This window comes from Neomonachus schauinslandi, chromosome 3 (genome assembly GCF_002201575.2).
Source record: "Neomonachus schauinslandi chromosome 3, ASM220157v2, whole genome shotgun sequence".
Taxonomy (NCBI): domain Eukaryota; kingdom Metazoa; phylum Chordata; class Mammalia; order Carnivora; family Phocidae; genus Neomonachus; species Neomonachus schauinslandi.
This window is the reverse complement of record NC_058405.1, coordinates 58,922,972-58,943,111: the sequence shown is the minus strand read 5'-3', so window position 1 is coordinate 58,943,111 and position 20,140 is coordinate 58,922,972. Positions and strand designations below refer to the sequence as shown.

The following is a 20,140-nucleotide window of genomic DNA, read 5'->3' as shown; positions in this document are numbered from 1 at the left end:
AGAGGCAGCTATAACTAAGAGAATTACTAAGTGATAACTATTATAAATGGAAAATGAAAAAAAACCAGTATTTGTTAGACAATTATCACCATTTCGTCCAGCCAGTCACCCAGCAAAAACATTCAGCCCACTAGGCAGTTGTGTGATATCTCAGAATAAATCCCATGTACATGCTGTCAAAAAAGAAAAAAAAGGAGAAAATATATCCAAAATATGAAGAAGTGTGAGGATATCATTTTATAACAGTGCACAATTGAGCAGATATGAACATAGAATTAATGAATAACAATGAAAATAAAAGAAGTCTAAATAAAGAACTTTGATTTGTGGGAGGGAAAGAATTCCTCTTTATTGTCAGAGAAATGGTTATTAAAAATAACTTTTAGGGCGCCTGGGTGGCTCAGTTGGTTAAGCAACTGCCTTCGGCTCAGGTCATGATCCTGGAGTCCCGGGATCGAGTCCCGCGTCGGGCTCCCTGCTCAGCGAGGAGCCTGCTTCTCCCTCTGACCCTCCCCCCTCTCATGTACTCTCTCTCATTCTCGCTCTCTCAAATAAATAAATAAATATTTAAAAAAAAAATAACTTTTAAAGCAATATTTATGCCAAAATTCTTGATAATTCTTGATTGTGGGAGTTGACCAAAAATGAATTAAAACTATTCATAAACTCATCTATTCAGAAAATATCTTGTGGTGCACATATCTTCACAAAATAATCTCTTCTAGTAAGGAGATGTTTTTAAATATAAAAGATCAAAATTACAAAAGATCACAATTAACCAAATGTTATTTCAAATATAATGCTGTACAAAACCAAATAGCTGATATTAGTAGAAATGCCATAGGATTTGAACCCTGGTGATACCACCGACAAGCTGACATCCAAGTCAAGCATTTTAACCTTTCAGTTTCAGTTTTTTTATCTGAATCTGCTATAGTAATAACGTTTGTTTTATATTTCTTATCTGTAAAGTGGAGCTACTATGATAATATTTCCTTCATGTTCTTTTCAAGGCTTTTGTAAAGAACATATATATGAACATTCTTCGATATTATAAAATGCTATATAATGATGGATATTAATTTCAAGGTTTTTGTTTAAATTTGTATCAACTTAAAAACAACTTTGCAAACATCCGAGGAAGCCATTTAATTTCTGAAATTTAGGAATATATATTCAAAAAGCATAGTTGTGATCACTAATTTATATATCTTTACTATGTTTTTTACTTAACTTTTGTGGCAGACTATTGATTGTCTATGCAAAAGTCATAGCAAACCTCCCACTTTCATGACTTCTTCTCGTGATTGAGGCTGAAAAATGCCAGATACTTATTTTTTCTAGGCTCCTTTGCACTTGGGGGGAACCATTTTAGCCTTTTCAGGCCAGTGAGATGTAGAAGTTTATTGGAGGATTTCCTGAACAATGTTTCCTATATGTTTTCCTAATCTTAACCATGATTCTTTTTCTCCCTTTTTCCTAGCTCTCTTTCCCATTTCCTTTTCTTTCTTCTTCTTCTCTCATTCCAGTCTTCATGTTTTTGCTAAAACATTTCCCCTTGCTGGAAATATCTTCCCCTTCTTGTAAGATAGAATCTTACTATCCAAATCCTAATACTTTTTCAAAGTGCATCTAAATTCCCATTTCTTCCATTAACCCTTTACCTTTTCTCTCCTCACTAGGTAATATCTGTATTCTAGCTTATGATACTTGGTCCCTTGATTATTTCCTCTTCCTTTTACATTTTCTTCAGTCTTTATATTCTCGTGTAATTATTTCGTACAGAAAACTATGTTGTTGTGTTTTTTTCTCCCAAGAGTTGTAAGCTCCTTGAAGGCAGGTCCTTTGTCACAGACTGCTTTTGAATTCTTTTTTTTTTTTTTTTTACTTTTTTAATTTTTATGTTAATCACCATACATTACATCATTAGTTTTTGATGTAGTGTTCCATGATTCATTGTTTGTGAGAGCTTGGTACTACAGTAGGCTTGTAAAAATACCAATAAAAAATTGTTAAATGTAATTGCATAGTGGAGAATTAGGCTATAATGTGTAGTTAGTTTGAAAACCAGTTGCGTGTCTAAGTCTTCAGAATTATTGATATAACATTGTATTGAAAACAGTGACAACTTTTGTATATGTTTATCAGCTATGAAAAGCCAAGATCTTTCTTTAAAATGAAAAAGTTTATTACTATTAGATGATCCTTTTATAGCTTCTTTCAAAGGAGAACTAGCATCGTAATTTTTAGATCCTATTTTATGCTTTACATTATCCCTGAATAAGTTTTGAAAAGATTATAAAATAGGAAAGAAAAAAATGAAGCAGCATCAACTTGACTGTCTGCATATAGAGAAATGGTTAAACAAAATTGTTATGTTCTTTTTAGATCCTGTTTTTCTTCTTGGCTCCAGAGCACCAGCTCACAAATTGTACTTTTAAAGACTTATAACAGGTTTATAATGTGATTTTCCAACATAACAATTTTGTTATGATTTCGATAACTTGTAGAAAAGTGAGAGTTTGTAAAAACTTGGAAAATTGGAAGATGACATACCTTATAAGGGGAAATGTGTATTAGCTCTCAATAGGGTGGGGGTTGTTCTTTTATTAAAAGATATATTATGTTCTTACCTCATTCAAGCAAGAACTTTTCACAGAAGTATCAGCTATGGAGAAAACAGAAATCAGATCCAGCAAAGAAGGGCAGAGAAATATGAGAATTATTACCATCTAACAGTGGTTATAGCACTAAGCCCATTTTTGTTGGTTATGATGCTGGTTATATATTGCATCTTAGGATTCCATTAATTCTTTCTTACCTCATCCTTTGTTATTTCTTAAATTGAGAAGTTGGAAGAAAATCATAGCCTGCATTTCACTTAGTGTGGTTATATTTTTTGGAAAGATGTGGAATTATAACTATTAAACTTAGAATTTGGTATACATGAATTATAGCCTTTAGCTTTTACTCTTACTATATTTATATTTTTTTTATAAGATCAATTTTTACTCTGCTCAAAGACACATTGTATTACTCTACCCTCATTCTCTTCAAATGACCTTGAGTCCTTCTTTTCTGAGAAGATCAAAGCAAATTTGTGCTCCCTAATGCCATTCGTCTTTACTTTGACAGTTTCTTTATTCAAACTTTATCTTTCCTTCTTATTTTAGAAAAACATGTATCATTCTTCTTGGATGTTAAACTTTTCGCTTACAATCTTGATCCTTTCTTCTATCATGAGCTCAAGAATCTCACCCCATCAATTATCCCCTTCTCATCTTGCATCTCCCTCGTATCTGTCCCACTCAATCTACTGAGAATTCAAAGTTTAAAAAAAAAAGAAAAAGCAAACAAAACCCCCTTTCTTTAGCCCTTCAAGTTCTCCTTCCATTCCTTATCAGACACCTGGAAACAGTATTACACACTTGTGCCTCCAGTCCTTAACCTCTTACACTCCTAATTTTGTCCTTGACTTTTGTGTGTCTTGGCACTCCTAGGACTCCAGCCTCTCATCCAGTCTTCTAGGCATAGTAGTTGAGCCATGCTCCCTGGATCAGAGCCCATATTACCAGTTTCCCAAGGAAGACTGCCTTGGAGTGCTCTGCCTGCTTTATGCTTACTGTACTGCAGTATGCTCTGGGGGTCCCAGCCTGGCTTTGGTCTCTCTATCAGCCTGTGTCTTTAGAATTTTAGGGTAATATGAATTCCTAAGAGATCCCTTTCCTTGTTTTTAGTGGTTTTTCTGAAGACCATTTTTCCCCCTAATACTTTTGCTTTTTAAGAATTGAAAGAGGGTCTTAGAAATTAGATGATGGGTTTAGGCAGGAGGTTCATCCCTACTCTGCTGCATTTGGTATTGTTGAACACTCCACATTTTTGAAGTTCTCTTCTTTTGGTCATAGGGATAGTATATTTTTCTGGTTCTTCTTGCCCTCTCTAACCACCGTTTCTTTAGTCACTACTTTTTCTATCTCTCCCTGTGGGTGCCCCTAAAGTTTTGTCCTTGATTCTCTTTTGGTCTCTTGTATTCCATTGGCCGAATGGGTGACCCCCAGATATATTGCTCTGGTTCTGTTTTCTCTCCAAGTTCTAGTTCTGGATGTTCAAGTGCCTATAGGCATCTATATCCAGAAGTCTTGCTGGCACTTCAAACTCGTTACATATCAAGCAACTGGTTATTTTATAAATTTTTTTTTCCTCCTGTGGTCCGTATTTCTTTTAAGATATTACCAATCTACTCTTTCATATGGAAAACAAGGAAACTCACTGTCATCTTAACTCTTTTCTTAATTACCATTTACATTTATTCAGTTACCAAACCTATTGTCTCTGATACTCACATATTCCTCTCATTCCCCTGCTTAGTTACCTTCACTGTCATCCTGACTACTACAGTTCCCTTTGATTTCATCACCTACTGTTTCTCTGCTCTTTTGATTCTTCTTAAGGACCACCAAATTCATGGTCATGAGATAGAGTTTTGATTACATCATGGCTCCCCTTTGCCCACAAATTAACAGTTAAAAGTCATTAGCCTACTATTAAAGGCTCTCCATAATTTGACTCCAACCTACTACCATTCACATAGCATTTGCATCTGATAAACTAAACTGTTTGTTATTTACATCTTGCACTTCCTAATCCTCTCTGTTCCTATTTCCACATGACCAAATCATACACATCATTCACAACTGAGTTCCAGTGCCACCTTCTCTGTGAAACACTCTCTGATTCTTTAAGATACACATATTTTTTGGTTCATCTGAATTTTTATGGTATTTCATTGGTCTTTTCCTTTGTGATTCATAACTTTTTGTCTTACACTATAGTTATTTTTGGTACATGTCTTATATCCCCTATTAGAATATAAATTCCTTTTTCTGACCTATATCCTCATAGACTGTATTGCCCTCAGATGGTTGGATGAATGAATCCCGTACATTTTGTTTTAAAGATTTTATTTTTAAGTAGTCTGTACACCCAGCATGGGGCTTGAACTCAAAACCCTAAGAACAAGAGTCACAGGCTCTACCCACTGAGCCAGCCAGGTTCCCTGAACCTTTAAATGATAGAAAGATGTAACAGAGCCTTGCCATTATAAAGTATCTAGGGCTATTACATTTAGTTGTATGGTTTGTGTACTGTCCAAAGACTCCTGCCAAGGGAGTGAATAGGGCCTGAAATCCAGCTCACATTCCCCCTTCCCCATACCAAAATATGTGCCAGGCTGGTGCAGGGCTGCATCTGCCTGGAGGGTGGGTTACTTGTTCTTTACACGAAGGTTCTATCTGCTGGTTAATCTATGCATCTGCTTGACTGCAACTGTCCCTTTTTCTGACTCTTACCAAAGCATCATATAAGCTAAAAGTAACCCTGAAAGTACTGACAGTATTAATTGAGGTTCATTATGGAAACTACTTTGTGTCACGTAGAAACTATCCAAAAGTTATTTGTTGAAATAAAAGTTACGGATTAATCGAATGTGAAATAAAGCATTATTATAGAGCATCTCCTTGGTAATTTACTATTAATTTCAAATTTACCCTTCTAGAACATTTGAGATTGCTTGTAATTTTTTACTGAGGTCAGTTGGCTAATAGTCCCATTTCCCTTGTCACCACTTCAACTATATCTTTTGGTTAGGAGAATCTGATATGAGGTAGACATTTTTTTTGCCTTGTTCCTTTAGCGCTGTTGTGGTAGAGCCAATGATAGTGGCTTCTGGAAGTTTTTGTAGTTTGATTTGAGGGTTAAGTCATAGACAAAAAAGAGTTTATTTTTTAAACCCATTCTATTTTACTACTTTTCTAGTTTACTGATTTGCCTAGTTATTTACTTAATGTGTCTTTGTAATATAAAATTTCCATAAACCTGTGAGAGATAGATGGAGTATTCCTACCTAAATATATAGAACAAAGCTTAGAGATGTTAATTGACTTGGGCACAAGGCAAGCAAATGATGAAGCTAGGCTAAAATCTAGGATTTCTGTATTATCCCTATCCCATGCTTTTCTAAAATGCTGCATCCAGAATTGTTTTAGTGGAATTATTTTGGTGTGGTTCGTATATAAGGCAAATTAAAAAGTCCTTAAACACATAGTTAACAGCTTATTGGTATGTGGGTATGTGTATCTGAGCACCTAGTATTGCACTTTGTATCTACTAAGTGTTTAATAAATAAGGTTGATGACACACTGCTTGTGAGTCCTGCAGTGGATCTGTCTCATTCCAGAGTAGTGACAGGGCAACCACAAGTGGACTGATATATTTTTAATATGTGCTAGAGTTTTTATTATATGAGTAGAGAAATGTCTAACATTTAGTGCTTAACTAAATGCCAGCCACATATGCATATTACTTCACTTGACCCTCACAACCAGTCCTGGAACTGTATATTGTTATCTCCAATTTAAATATAAAATACTTATACATTAAGTTTTCATTCAAATCTAGGTCTGCCTAATACCAAAGAGACTGCCTAATACTAAAGAGACAATAGCTTTGAAACTAGCTGCTTGATGTCTGAAGAATATTCAGACTAGCTTATCACATAAAGGCCTTCGGAGGCTATAAATCTATGTCTATTTATTGCTAAATAGATAGAGCTGTAGATTATACTATCTTAGCATTGGGGAAACAAAGCAGCCCTTCCTTGAACTGGCATAGGAGATCTTAATGCTGGGGCTAAATATTGCAGGTGCTACTGCAGCTCAGTACCAGCAGGGGGCCAGAGTGGTGCTGGAAAAGTGAGAAAGGCCATGACATTCTCAGCTTTAAGAGACTACTCTGGTGTTTTGGAAGTATAGCCAGTAGGAGTAAGGATGTCTCCTAATTTTTGTTATTCAGCTTCCTCCTTCCTAAAAAAAAAAAAAAAAAAAAAAGAACAGGAGATGGGCAGCACAGTAGTGAAAGAGAAACCAGAATAATTGAGTTTGTTATCTTGTTGAAGTTAATTAGAAGACCTTTTAAAGATTTCCAAATTTGGCCAAGGATTAGCAGTTAGTGTACAATTAGAAATGTGGGTGTGGTTTTTAAAAAATCTTTATTATTGAAGTATAGTTGACATAACACTGTTGTATTAGTTTCAAGTGCACAACAGGAAATGTTTTCCATTCTATCAATTAAGCTTCATTTCTGTGCAACCTCTAAAGCGTTTCTCTTACAGCATTTCTTCTATATTCTGCTTTTATGAAAGCAATTTGAATATCTTTAAACAACTTGCAAGGCCACAATGTTAATAATGTTCGAAATGGAAATTATGAGAAGGAAGAACTAGAGGTATCTATGGTGTATGGGTAGTATGACAAGCTACTAAAGACTTTAAACAGGTTCTTTGCTTTGGGGATCCTTTATTGGTTATCAAAGGCCAAAGGCCTGGGTGGCTCAGTCGGTTAATCGACTGCCTTCGGCTCGAGTCATGGCCCCAGGGTCCTGGGATCGAGTCCCATGTTGGGCTCGCTGCTCCCTCTCCCTCTGCCTGCCACTCCCCCTGATGTGCTCTCTATCTCTCTGACAAATAAATAAATAAAATCTTTTTAAAAAAAAAAGAATAAATGTAATTTCTGGGCTACCTGAAGGTGTAGCTGTGGTACTTTGTATTTATATTGTGGTCTTTAGGAATAGAGAAAAACAGAGAAACAAAAGTGTGAATGAGAAGTGAAGAAAAGAAGTGAGGATAAGACAGAGGTGAATGCCACTAAAAAAACCAAAGATCTGTAGTTACTCAAATTAGCAAAATTGCAACAATAGGTATACAGTACGTTTTAGCATACTCTTAACACATACATACTTATATGCATATACATATACATTCATTTTAATTGGTAAAAGTAATAGTCATTTCCTCTATAACACTTGTTTTGAAACAAATGTGTTCCAACATGATTGATATATTAGGGAGCAATTTGAGCATAATACACATTTCTTGTTTGCTTTATGCAAAAACCACCCTGCTAAACCAAGCCACATAGGAATACACACAATGTACACATACACACACTTCAAACACCTACCAGCGATCTCAGTGTACCACATGTTATGAGTCCTGTCCATCCACATTTGGTATTAAAACTTTCCAGCTGATTTCAGATAACCCTATTTTCAATATTTCAAAATAACTCACAAGCTGCAATTCTTCTAACACCCACCTTTATTAGCAAGTGCCCGGTCTTTTTCAAGGTACAGTGTCATATTTATTGTAGCATTTATGTACTTTTTAACCACTTAATGTATGTAAAACTACTGTTGTTTTTTTTTAAAGATTTTATTTATTTATTTTGACAGAGAGAGACAGTGAGAGAGGGAACACAAGCAGCAGGAGAGGGAGAAGCAGGCTTCCCGCTGAACAGGGAGCCCGATGCGGGACTCGATGCGGGGCTCGATCCCAGGACCCTGGGATCATGACCTGAGCTGAAGGCAGATGCTTAATGACTGAGCCACCGAGGCACCCCATAAAACGGTTTTTATTAGGTTCCCACCTTTTCTAAAAAAAAAAGTCTTTGATGAAATTTTTGAATATTGAGTTCCAAACCCACTGTTCCTTGCTTTTTATCTCTCTAGTGTGATCACAGGCCTAAGCTAAATTATTATGAGTAAAAGCAGGGAGACAGAAAGTTGAGAAAGATATGAAAGAACCTAGGAGAAGATAAAATAAGAAGGTATAAAAGATATGATTAGAAAGAAAAGATATGATCGGAACCTAGGAGAAGCCTGAAGAGCCAAGCATCTTTTACTTCTCCCTTGGCAAAGGTAGTGGCCAACCCAAGAATGCAAAGCAGTCTATTGGGATGCATCCTAGTTTTAAGGGGGCAGGTTTACTTTCATTTGTTTGGAAGAAGCAGTTTGACCTGGGGGCTTGAGTAATGGACAGAGCACTGAAGCCAGTTAGAGAAAAAATCACAATAACAAGTCCAGATTCACCAATTTCTGACTTTGGTTAGTAGAAAACAAGAAGCAAAATGATTAAAGCCAAAGAAAATCTAAGACAGTTGTATTGTCAAAAATATTGAAGTCTAAGAAATAAAGGCTTATGATTTCCCATTCCCTGGAAACTCCCATTCTCCTGCAGGGAGACAGGTTCTTTGCTTTGGGGCTCCTTTATTGGTTATCAATAAACCAATTTGTGATTCCAAAACAAGTGGACTGCTTCAGCAGGAAAGCTCCCAGTCAGGACTACCATCCGCAATGACCTTCTCAGTATGATTTTGGGGTTGATAGGGGAGATTCTCCCAGAGATTAGAGATTAGAATCGGGCAATCAATTTAGTAACTAAAGAACTCATTTCCCTTCCCAGACAGGGAAGCTTACTCTTCCTGTCCAGCAAAGTATCATACATATTATGAATTGATGTTTCTTTACCTCCCTTTTTTCATGCAGAAGTTTTTATTGCCGGTATCTATTTTTCTACTTTGCCTTGTTTATTAGATGTCTTGGTGTGGGAGGATTAAATTTATAATTGAGCCATAGGATGATAGACCTTAAGGAGCTGCTTCAAACTTGATTGAGAAGCATATACTCAACGGAGATATTGGAGCTGGAGGCGGTGAACAAGTTTGAGCAAGGGTGAGTGCACTGTTAGTTACATTTGGAAACCTTGCCCAATGTTAGACAGGGCTATTGTTGAAAGTATAGATGTAGGAAAAGGGTAGATGTGGATGCTGAGCAACCAGGTTGAACTTTTTTATGGAATGGTTTTATATAATACACAAATGTAACTGAGTGAATCCAACTACCTATGCTTTGCAGTTCAATCATAGTGCAAAATAATCTCACCCAACATTTCACTTAATGACTCTTGACTTGAAGTTGCTCTTTCATAGTGAGATTCTCACTTTGCTTTACAGGCCTGTCAATCTCTTTGCACTAATGCGAACACACTCAGAAGCCAAGCTGGTTAATAAGTGTACCCCATTCTTATGCATATGGTTATTAACAGTTGGTTACCTGAACTAGCAGCACCAAAGTCATTTTTCAGGTTTGATGTAGCTATTGAAAGAGAGGCCCAAGGGCTTCACTTCTTTTGAGATCATGGGAACCAAGGGCATGTAATCTGTGCCACCATATAGGAAGAGCCCAACCATGAATGAAGGAAGCACCAAAGAAAGCAATGCAAGGGGCTCCAATGACATTGTTTAAGCGTGGGCTGAAGTTAGCTTTGATCCAGGGTCTCTCAGCCTTGGCATTGTTGACACTTTGGGCTGGATAATTCGTTGTTAGGAGAGAGGATGTTCTCTGGTTTTAAGATGTTCAGTAGCATCTCTGGCCTCTCCCCACTAGATGCTTCCCCAGGTGATAACCCCTGATCTAATCCTAGGCTTTTTGGTTACATGATTCTTAAGTTCCCTTTTTGCTAAACTTATGTGCATTGGGTCTGTCACTTGCAGTCCAATTGTTTTAGTTAACTTTCTCCTATGGCTTCTCTATGTAAATAAAAACAAACACTCATTAAACATAAACAACTCTATAAAACCAATAAAGTAAAATTAACAATAATTTAGTCCAATAGATACCACTAAATTGCCAATAAAGCATAAAAACATATATTTGTGTTTAGTATTTTACATGTTAGGATCTTGATATTTTGAACATGATAAACCAGTTTTTGTGGCAATTATTGTTACTGTTGACAGTAAACTTTTTAAACCACCAATGTGTTATTTTGATGGACTAATCAATTTTTTAAAAAGATTTTATTTATTGGGGTGCCTGGGTGGCTCAGTCAGTTAAGCATCTGCCTTAGGCTCAGGTCATGGTCTTGGGGTCCTGGGATCAAGCCCTGCATTGGGCTCTCGGCTCAGCGGGGAGTCTGTTTCTCCCTCTCCCTTGTTGCTCCCCCTACTTGTGCTTTCTCTGTGTGTGTGTGCCAAATAAATAAATAAAATCTTTATTTTTATTAAATCTTTATTTTTAAAAGATTTTATTTATTTATTTGACACAGAGAGAGAGCATGGGGGAGGGGCAGAGGGAGAGAGAGAAGCAGACTCCCTGCTGAGCAAGGAGCTCTACTGGGTCTTGATCCCAAAATCCCAGGGCCCCAGGATCATGACCTGAGCCAAAGGCAGACACTTAACCAACTGAGCCACCCAGGCGCCCCTTGATGGACTAGTCAATTTAATAATGTGCCTTAAAAAATTCTGTAACCAGTTACAATACTTAGAACTAGCGAAGTGATGCAGTAGATACATTTCAAGATGGAATCTAAGTGTTAGGGTACTCAATAATGTGAATATGACTGCTAAGGTGGAGGAGGTAATTTGGAATTCTGCATAGTTATACTATCACACATAGTGATAAAAAATTTTTTCCACCACATTTTTGTATTTGAATTACTGTAGAATCATTGCTTATTAGTGTACCATGATGTCATTTGGCCACAGCTTGATCTATATGTATCATTTACATTTTTAACTTTCTTCTCTGCTTTCTCAATAACTGAGACACCTCCATGGAACTACATTATTTATGGGTTGTTAAAGTCTCCATCTAATAATAAAACATTAAAATCTCATTCTATGGAAATTTTTCAATTGTGAATTAACAATGTAAAATAGAAGTTTTGATTTCATAACAGGTAAACTAATTTAACATTTTGACATTAGAACTCTCTAATGTAATGGTAGTCATATATGCTTACCAGTACCTTACAAGTTAAATTAGCAGTTAACTGCCAAGAATTATTTAAACTTCATTTATTAGTTTTATTGTTAGAAATTTTGGCATTGTTATTTTGAGTCTTTATTAGATATATTGAAAGACAAACACATCATTGTGTTAATGTGTTACTAGAACCAAAATTTTTATGTAAGAGAAGATGAATATAAAATTTTAAAAAAGTAGAGTTGAAACTCTGTAATGATAAATTAGAATTGAAATATCAGTATAAACTAATGACTTTTTAAAACTTATTTGCTACCTTTGATCACTGAAAGGTCTGGAAGCAGTGACATGTCAGTAGCAGTGAGTATGCCTGGTACCCAAACCTCACTAAAAAGCACTAGGGCTCCCTGGAGAAATGACTCATTCCAGATCTGGGACAGAGTAAATACAAAGTGAGGCTGGGACATTTTGTTGAACTAGAAAGCAATAAAAATTCAAAGATTAATGGAATTGTATCAAAAGGATGCAGGAAGTATCTTTAAAGGACTTCCACTGTCCAAATCTGGGAACATTTGCACGATTATTACAGATACCTCTTATATATCATTGCATATCCTCTAGGATTCGCTTTTCTCATTTCAGCTGTGTGCAAACTCTTGTGTATGTATAATAACCACACACTGCCTCATTTCCTCGTGTTCTATAAGCCGCTTGCTTTTTGCAGTGTCCATAGGGAAGACCCACACATGTGCAACCTGGAAGTACAGAGGAGTTAAACTCAAGTGTTAGGGGAATTAATGACCCTTTGGGAAAGCCTTTGATCAATGGAAAATGAAGCCAGTGAGTAAATTTTTCTGCTCCCTTTTCTCCTCCCACCTTAGTGGTGGTCCTGAAATGCAGCTTAAATGGCTTCTAAGAGGTTCAGTCTGACAGATTAAACAGGTGGCCAGCTTGGTAATGCATTGTCATATTGGCTCTCCCTCCTTTGCTTTATTCCCCTTGTCCCTCACTCCTGCTCATTGTAATTGGATTACTTTTAAAAATAATATTCCATAAGGCTTTTGCTTCAGATCCAACTTTCTTGGGGAACCCAAGCTAGAAGGATGGCATCAAAAAGAATAATGCCTGTAATTTATTGAAACATGGAATATATAAAGATTTATGAACCATTTTGAATGATATTCAAAAGAAGAGAAAGACTTACCAAAAATAATCTTTTATTTGCCACCATTGGAAGAGAATGTTACCAGCTGTTACTCTCAAAATTGGTAATTAAAGGAAGCCATTATCATTCTTTTTCAATTAGAAGTCTAGTTGAGGAGAAGCTCTTCTCTACAAAACAAGTCAGTCAATATAGCAGAAAGAAGAACAGAATTTTTTAAATGACCAGTTTTTAACCCCTGATGAAATGATTGATTTAGGCAAGGATCATCAGTGAAGACTAAAATTCTTGGAGGAAGCATTGGTGGAAAACTGCATATTTGCATGTTACAAATGATCACTCTATCATGAAATAAATGATCAAAAAGGAAAACAAGTCTTTTCAATAAATAAATTTGCTATTATTACCTTAACTCATAGAAGTAGCTTATTTATTATTTATTATTTTAAAGGCTTATTGTATTTTCCTGGTTTTTTGCATGCCTAGTAATTTTTGACTGGATGCCAGACATTATGAATTTTATGCTGTGTGCTAGATTTCTAAAAATGCCTTTAGATATTTTTGAATTCTACTCTAGGAGGCAGTTAATTTATTTGGAAAGAATTTTATCCTTTCTGGACTTAACTTGTAAGGTCTATAAGGAAGGACCAGAACAACTTTTAATCTAGGGCTAATTTGGTCCCACTGCCAAGGCAATATCTTTCAGAGTATTCAACCCAATTTCCCATATATCATGAGATTTCTTCACTCTGGCTGTTGGGAACAAGAACTGTTTCCAGTCCTGTGTGAATACTGAGAATTCTTCAGCCTGATTCTTTCCATTGGTTCTTTTCCTGTCTTCGGAGTTTTCTCACAGATGTGCTAATCAGTTCTCAGATGAAGATTTGAAGAAATCCTCTGCCGATCTCTGGGACTCTTTGCAACTTTCCCCTCTGGTATTCCGCCCTGTGAATTTCAGTCACATTGGCCTTCTTGAATTCTAAACCTTGTCTCTTTAACTCAGGAAGACTACTACGCTCTGTTTGGGCTCCCCTTCCTGCTCTGCAGCCTGGGGCAATAATCACCTTTTTTCCCTTTTCTCAGGTATTACTGGGCTGAGCTGCCTGGTGTCCAGTGTCTAAAAACCATTGTTTTATATATTTTGCCCAGTTTTTAAGTTATATAAGGCAGAAGAGTAAATTTAGTCCCTATTACTTCATCATATCCTGAAACAGACTACAGTCCACTATAATTGTACTTCTTAATTTCTCTTTTCAAATAATTTTTAGAAGAATGTACTTTTAAATTTTCAAGTATTAATAGGGTTGGTTAAAGCATATTTGCTTATATGTTAAATATTTTTAAAATAATTTAGTTTTCTCATCTTCCTTTCAGAGGATGAAGCTTGTACCATTCCCCTTTGGAAATTTATTGATTTTTTGTGTGTGGGTTAATATATGGTCACTTTTTGTGATTTATTTGCATGCATTTTAAAAAGTGGTGTTTGGTAGAAATCAAATATAAACACATACAATCATGTTCGTCAGTCTTAGTGTATATTTTGAATACCTTGTCTTTATTTTGTGCCTTAGAATCATAGATTGATAATAACGTCTCCCAGTGTTAAAGTGACTTAAAAAAATTAACCTCGTGGTTATTCTAAGCACCATCCTTACTAATTCTGAATTTCTTCAGGTATACCAGAACACTTTGAATGTAATCTTGGACTCAGGAAGATACAAGGCACTTACTACTAATCACCCCCTGGTGATTTAAGATAATATCTGTTTAATATCTTTTTAAGTAGGAAATAAAACTCTAAGTTTTACAGAACTACAAATTAAAGGAATAATTGGCAGACTAATTTCTAGTCTTCTTTGGTGCCTATTTCTTAGGTGTTAAGAACCAAATTATCTTATAATATATTTAAGTTTTAAAAATCTACTTTAGGGGCACCTGGGTGGCTTAGTCAGTTAAGCACCTGACTCATGATTTAGGCTCAGGTCATGATCTCGGATTGTGAGATGGCCCCTCATCTGGCTCCCAGCTCTGGGCTCCGGCGCGGTGTGGAGTCTGCTTGAGATTCCAGTTGAGATTCCCTCTGCCCCTCTCCCCCTACCTCATGATCTCTCTCTCTCTTTCTCTCTCTCTCTCTCAGTAAATAAATAAAATCTTTAAAAATAAATAAATAAAACTCACTTTAAATGAACCACCTTAAGAAGTACATATTTTTAAATAAATATATGTGTATATTAGGGAATATATATTAAACACATGATATATAGATTAAGAAATAAAGCCAAGCTTTATTTATTTGCTTGTTTTTCTTAAGGGTAATAACCAATTATTTATAGATTTTTGCCTTGCACATTATTTAAGCTCATATTCTTAGGGATGCTTTAGTTCTGCAGAGAATAAGATTAAAACATAATAGGTCTGGGCGCCTGGGTGGCTCAGTTGGTTAAGCGACTGCCTTCGGCTCAGGTCATGATCCCAGGGTCCTGGGATCGAGTCCCGCATCGGGCTCCCTGCTCAGCAGGGAGTCTGCTTCTCCCTCTGACCCTCCCCCCTCTCATGCTCTCTCTCTATCTCATTCTCTCTCAAATAAATAAATAAAATCTTTAAAAACAAAAACAAAAACATAATAGGTCTACTAACTTCTGTCAGTTCTGTAATTGAGAGATCTGTCATCAGAAGAAGAGTCTGAGAATTTTGATTGGAAACAGATAGTGGGAGACTGAGAACCTGAAAGTCTTTGAGGCTATGGGACTGGAACAGAAAACTCTAAAGCAGGCTCTGACCAGCATTCTCACTGGGTCAGCATGTATTCCAAGCTGAGTTACATTGCCTCCTAATTCCAGAGAATTCTACAAATGCCATCTAAGCCTGTCATCATCAACCATCCCACTCAGTTTTCTACCTAATTCCTCATTCTCAAATTTTTCAGAGATCCATAATTTTAAGGTATTTTACTTTATAATTAATTATACATGTTTAATAATGAAAAAAGTTTTTTTAATACTCCTAAGCCTTTTAAATTCTCACTGAAGAGATATTATGCATCCTGACCAATGTTTGTGTGTGTGTATGTGGAGGGAGGAGGACTTCTAAACAAAGTAATCATATTTGGTTTGCACATAAATAGTATAAGCTGCTCTACTTGATATTTTTGGTGTCAGTATTTTTCTATGTTCTTTGTAATTTTCCCTTTTATAACTGCAAATGTTGGATCTAAGTGTCAAAATATGCCATATTTTAAAATACATTAAACTTTCACACACTTAAGTTATAAATACTTTAATTTTAAAATCTTGCTTTTTGAAATCTGAAGATTAAATTCATGGTACTTGAGTATTTCCTTGCTACACTTTTATTATGATTGGGAATCAGCATCTTCCCTGAGAAACTAACATATTAGCAAATGAAGCCATTATTATCACTATCAACACACCTTTGTTAGAAACTTTTATTTACATTTTAAAAAAGCATTGTCAGGCCATTTTAATCTGTGGACAAAACTCCATACATGAGCAACTATAGGACTGAGAGGGGAAAATGCAGTGAGAAAAATATTTTGTTTATCCCTAGATGTTTTTGGGGGGAGGGAGCAAGATTTCCAATTTGCCTCAGTGTAATTGCTTTACACACATTCTTGTGACGCACAATTGGGAGGGAGGAAGAAAAAGAGGGAGCTGTTACTGTGTGGTATGTATCTGAAAGAGTGCGTTTAAGAGGGAGAGGAGAAAGCAGAAGCAAGCTGGTCTGACCAGAAACAGAACTGCCTGTGACAGATTAAGAGACAAGCAAGGCTTGGAATCTGAGAGCAAGCAAAGAGAGTGGAAATTTACAGCTGCCCTGTGCGAGTGTTCAAGTGATCATTTTCTGCTAACGTTTTCCGGTGGTAACTGTTACTCTTCAGAGAGAGAGAGAAAGTCAAGACGGGATTGTGGAAACTCCTCTCTGCAGCACCTTTGGTAACAGGAGGCACCCTCTGTTAAATGGAAGATAAAGCTACTTCATGTAAAGTGCTTTGAGCCCAAGAGAGAGCTGTCTTCAGCACCTTACCATGTGTCTACTTTTTGTTGCTTAAACAAGCCTGGACATTTCTATAACATTTGGTGAGTATCAGCCAGGTTATCTATCCCAGTTCATAGAAATGGAATTAATATGGTAAACTTCAGTTTTCATTGAGGTTTTATAGTTATTGCTTATATATTCATTTTAAATCATGTTGTTACCTTGTTTCTTTGTGCATGATGAACTGCTGTTACTAGGAGAGGTTTAAAAAAACAACAACTACAAAACAATACTTCTCTGTTGCCTAAGGCACTTGAACCATTACCAACTATTCTGTGTCCATGGAATATCTTATTTTGGAAATGGGTTTTTATTTACAAAGAGTTTCCAAAAATAAAATAGTGGCAGTATACTATTTTTCGTGTTTCCTTTTCAACTGCATGAAAATTCAAAAGTTACCTCTTTCTGTCTATTGTCAGATTTAAAATTATCGTTGTGACGTTTGGTATTCTCAATTATTATAAGTTACACCATTCTCTCATAATTCAAATAGAAGTGTTAATGATACCATTAATTAAAAGGACATATGATTTAAACATTGAATGCTTCTGTTAGATCCAATAAGTGACACATGATTTTTTCAAAGTTCTGTAATGAATATAAAAATTAGATAATTTACATATCAAATTTACCATTTGATACAAAATGATGTACATGGGTTTCAAATTAAGGATTCAAACAGTTATGTTGTTGTTATAGCTGATACCAGGCTCTCATATAACCTTGTTTTTCGGCTAAAGAACTGTTATAGCCAGATGCATATATGTATGCAAGCAATACAGCAGAGAAAAGAAAAATAAACTTGTAAAATATGTATTCACATTCCAAGAGAAACTTTATTTGTATAGTATTACCATAGGACATTGTATACTAATTTTTTATGTCTTTTTAAAAAAAGGCATCAGTGGAAGACACGTAATCATTCCTCTGTGGGAGGAGGGAAATATGTATTGTTAGCTGCTAAACTGAGTCACTGCATAGAGATGTACCATTCTAAGCAAAGTTTCTAATTTACTCTCTGCCAGCATCAAAAAATACATCCTTAGTTAGTGATTCAAGTGAATCCTTTAAGGCAGAACAACTTAACTGAAATGAAAACTTCAAGAGAGTGTCAGTAAACATATAGAAAGGGTTTTACACTGGACATAATCTATAAAATGGCTGTATTTCCTCTATGTATACAGAAGCCTGTAGAACAGGTTTTGTTTTGTGGGTTTTTTTTTTTTTAATGCCTTTCACCTATGTATGAGAAGAAACTCAGCTGGTCTTGGGAAACCTTTTCCAGACCAATATCTTGCACTTAAAATCAAAAGTAAATAAAATAAAGATAATGTCACAAACCAACTTTTCTTCTTTGCAGAAGTTCCCATACTCGGTCTTAGACCAATGGAAGATTTGCACATAGCTTCACAATTGTCTGAATAATTTTTTTATTTTAAACTATTAAGTCATTGGTATTACCTTAGTGGTGGCATCATTTCTTAAGCCCATAGGAATGTAAATATGACAGTAAAGAATAAGTCATTCCCAGTTTACAAATGTTTTGTACTTCAGAAGTTTATTGTGAGTGGGTTGTTGGGAATTTGGGACCCATCTTCCCTGGAAAATAATTTAACAAATGATTGTTTGACTTTTATTATAGCCAAAGAATTATTTTAGTCACACTATAGAAAAACCATTCCCACCCTGAAAAATAGTAGGAAATCAATTCTAGTAACGAAACCAAATGTAAAAACAATTATGTTGAATAAAACATTTTTATTTATCCTAGATATTAATGCTTGAAGAAAAGCAGATTTATGAGATGGATGGGTTTTTGGAAGGATGCTTATAAACAGGATTTCTAGGTACTTTAAAGAGCTTCCAAGGTTGATTGCACACCCTGTATGAGATCTAATCTCATGTTACAATTTGCGATTTTTATTTTCCTTGCTCTAGGCTTATTTCTAGCCATTGCTTTTATGTTTATCACCCATTTCTGAAGTCTTTGATTACAGTACTAGTTTTTGCAAACACTGACCTAGCTTCAGACCTCTGCTATAAATTGAGATTGTGAAATTCTAATCTAGAATTATCACTCATTGACAATCACTAATAGTTAGTAGATGTAGAAAATTTTAGCTCTGACAAGTGACTGGAGCTGTCAGCAGAATCACTATGAACCTAATGAATGAAGTTACTGGTGATTTCTCCTGGAATAGCAGTCTAGATTTATTTATAATTATAATTATATAATTATTTATGTCTAGTATTATTTATAACAACAAATAAATTAGCAGTTGTATGTCTTCCTAACTTCATGTACTAATTCTATTTTTAAATTATTTCACTAGTTATAATACATTAGAATTCAGGAGTAGTTCCCAAGGACATGGGTTTCTCTTCTTATAAAAGAGTTTTTATTCCGATGTAAGTCTGACTGAGGCTTCCAGATGAATGAGGATGCATTAATAATAACTTTTCATGAGTTTTCTATTTCTATGTAAATTGTCCATTTTTAGTAAAGATCTCTTTCACACTATATTAATAAAACTTATAAAAACAAAATCATTCTTAGTCATTTTGAACTAAAAAAGAATGATCAGTGGAAGTCCTTATTTATACTTTATTGTCTACAGATTTTCACTCATTCCTATAGGTTTTCTAGTGAAATATTTAATTATGGTGCCTTCTAATTACATTTAGCATATGTATTTAAAAATAGAACATTGAGATGCCTGGGTGGCTCAGTTGTTAAATGGCTGCCTTCAGCTCAGGTCATGGTCGCAGGGTCCTGGAATTGAGCCCCATATCTGGCTCCCTACTCAGTGGTGAGTCTGCTTCTCTCTCTGCTGCTCTCTCGCTCGCACTCTCTCTCAAATAAATGAATAAAATCTTTAAAAAAAATAGGATCATTAAAGGATAGAAGACATTGATTGGATGATACTTTGACATACATGCTCTATAATGGCTTTGGTGTCATAACATGTATAACTAGAATGATGTGCTTTGTAATTTATTATCTCTGTGAAGGCATTTCTAAATTATGACATTGTCAGTGGGGGGAGAGGTGACTACTTGGATATCACAAATACAGTAGAACCTGTAGGTATACTTTTTCAGTTTTAAAATATACCTTAAATCAAATCCACCCATTTAAAGAGAATAGTTTAATGAATATTGACAAATGTATACACTAATGTAACCTGCATTTCATTAGTTTTTTAAAAATGAATCTTACAGGCCCAGTTATCTGCCACAGATGCACTTTGATTATATCATTTCTGTGAGTTCTATTTGGAATGCAGATAAAAGAATGGTGGTTCCTGAACTTTTGTGATTTTT

The 20,140-nt window shown here is 35.5% G+C and overlaps 1 protein-coding gene across 2 annotated transcripts in view; it reads left to right on the top strand.

The window, feature by feature from the left end:
- CAB39L (calcium binding protein 39 like) overlaps positions 1–20,140 on the top strand; it is a 92,505-nt gene that overhangs the window by 10,656 nt on the left and 61,709 nt on the right. Inside the window, exon 2 of one of the 2 annotated variants that reach the window (XM_021689442.2) lies at positions 16,659–16,857. The gene's annotated coding sequence lies outside the window, so the exon portion shown is untranslated. Of the gene's footprint in view, positions 1–16,635; positions 16,858–20,140 lie in introns of those variants that run through there. The other variant, XM_021689441.2, reaches the window with a different exon arrangement.